Here is a 2,407-nt window from a genome sequence, read left to right on the forward strand (position 1 = left end):
GGTTAGGTTGTGAGGCTGTGAGGTTGGCCGGGGCTTCTCTGTGGTGGTGACAGGTTCTATTCGAGCAGAGGCCTGAGTGAAACTGGGGAGCAAGCGTGTAGGTATCTGGTACTGGGAGGAAGAGTATTACAGGGAAATGGAACCACAGTGTAGAGGCCTGGCGGTGGGGTTGTGTTTGGGGACAGCAAAGTGTGGCTAGTAGGCAGTGGGGTTCGACAGGTGGTGGGGGACCAAGGCTGGATTGTAAGTGAATTTTATTTTTAGACCATTGGAGGCTTTTAAGCAAAAGAGGTGGAGAGTAAGAGAGGGAAATCCGACAGGAATGCTTAAAAGGATCCCTCTGGCTGCTCTGTGAGAACAGAGCAGAGGGAACAAGGGGAGAGGAAGGAGGCCGCCTGGAAGGGGAGCGGTGGTTGGGAGGAGAGGTGGTGGCTTGGACCAGGCAGTGGGAGCGGCGGAGAGAAGTGGTAAGATGTCTTAAGATGCATGCTGATTGCTGATAACTGTATGTGAGAGGTGAGAGAAAAAGAAGAGGCAACAGTAGCTCCAAAGTGTTTGATCTGAAGCTGGTGAAAATTCCACCTCTGCCACTCCCTTCCATGTGCCCCCCAGCCCGCTTTTAAGATAAAAGGCTTTATTAAGATATAATTCACCTACCACACAATTTGCCCATTAAAGTGTATGATTCATTGCTTTTTAGTATATTCACCTAGCTGTGCAATCATCGCCACCACCAATTTTAAAAATTTTCGTCACCCCGAAAGTACCCATTGACTGCCACTCCCCATTTCCTCCCAACCCCACAGCCCTAGGCAACCCACTGATGTACTCTCTATCTCATCTGCCTGGTGCTTTTAAGGTCTCAGAACTCCCCGTTTCCTCATCTTTGTAACTTCACAGGGTGATTATGAGGTTGGAAAGAGAACGTGAAAAGAATACAGGAGAGCATGCCTAACAGGCCAGGCCGAGTGGCCTTGGCCTTAGTAAGTGCTCCAGAAATCCCAGCCCTCCCCCACTGCTCTGACTCCTGCTTTGCCATCTTACGAAGGCAGCGTGGGCAGTGGTGAAACGCGTGGGCACTGGACCCAGACTGCTGGATTGTGAATTCTGAACTCACCATTGACTAGTTGTATGATTATTGCAAAGTTTTTTTTAACCTCCCTGGGGCTTCAGATTCCTCAACTACCAGAAAGGCATCATAGCAGGTACTTCCTAAGTTGCTCTGAGTCAAAATGTGTGAAGCACTGGGAACAGTGCCTGGCCTGTAGCAAGTACTCAGTGAGTGGGCAGTGTTGCTCAATGAGTGGTTGTCATTATTAGTCAAGTAAGACAGGTGGCGGCTCCCAACGTCAAGGCCGGAAATGGACATTTCTGAATCCAGGCTGTTGCAGAGGTAATGGAGAGAGAGAGAGAGAGAGAGAGAGAGAGAGAGAGAGCACGATGTACTTTTAGTCTTGTCCTTTTGTTGGATCTCTACCTTTGGAAAAGTCACTTGTCCCCTCTAAGCCTCAGGTTGCTCATCTGTGAAGTGGGGAGGAAAAGTCCTCCTTACCTTGTGGGGCTCCGTGGAGGATTCAGTAATGTATTCAGCAGTAAGTATTGTTTTGAACACAACAGGAAAAAAATCCCTGCTCCCCTAGAGCTTGTGTGGAGCTAGTGGAGAGAGACAGAAAGTAAATATTAATCATAAAGACAATAAAATCATAATAAATAAAATACATGAATAAGAAAGCAGATGTGTAAAGCACCTGGCGCCTGGCATGTGGCGAGCATCCTGTCAACAGTAGCTGTTACGATTATTATATGAAAGCACTTTGTAAAGCTGGACAGCACTGCCTGGAGGTGGGTCTCCAGGTGACTTTGCGAGCATGTTGCCTTCATCTAAGCCTACCCTCATCTCCGCTCAGTTAAATTTCACTCAGCCTCCAAGGCCCCTTTCGAGTTGCCTGGTTGAAATCTTTGTCTCTCATGGTAGAGTTTTCCTTTTTCCTCCCTTCAGCTGGCATTTACTGAATGCCACTTTGGGCCAGTCCTGCTGCCGGATGCTGGGGCTTTTATGTTGAAAAACCCAGGAGGGGTGTGGTCAGGAGTGTGAATGGAGGGAGCCCAGGGCACTCTGGGCTAGACTGTGTGGGATCCTGGCTGCCTTGGTTTTAGTCTGTCCAGGGAGACCCCAAGGCTTCTGAGCCGAGTGATAAAATTAGCAGATAAACTAAGACTTCACGACATTCTTGTTTAAATACTGCATGGTAAAAGAAAACATTTGCATTATGGTCAAATACATAATCTCTATTTAAGCACTATAATCTATCCAAAGAGCTACAAGATGGAGATGCAAGGACATGTAGAAGAGCAAAGACCTCGGGGCAAACAATGTCTCAAGGTGAAGACAGTATTCTACAAGACC

The sequence above is a fragment of the Neophocaena asiaeorientalis genome, unplaced genomic scaffold, assembly GCF_003031525.2.
Source record: "Neophocaena asiaeorientalis asiaeorientalis breed wild unplaced genomic scaffold, Neophocaena_asiaeorientalis_V1.1 scaffold82, whole genome shotgun sequence".
Lineage (NCBI taxonomy): Eukaryota > Metazoa > Chordata > Mammalia > Artiodactyla > Phocoenidae > Neophocaena > Neophocaena asiaeorientalis.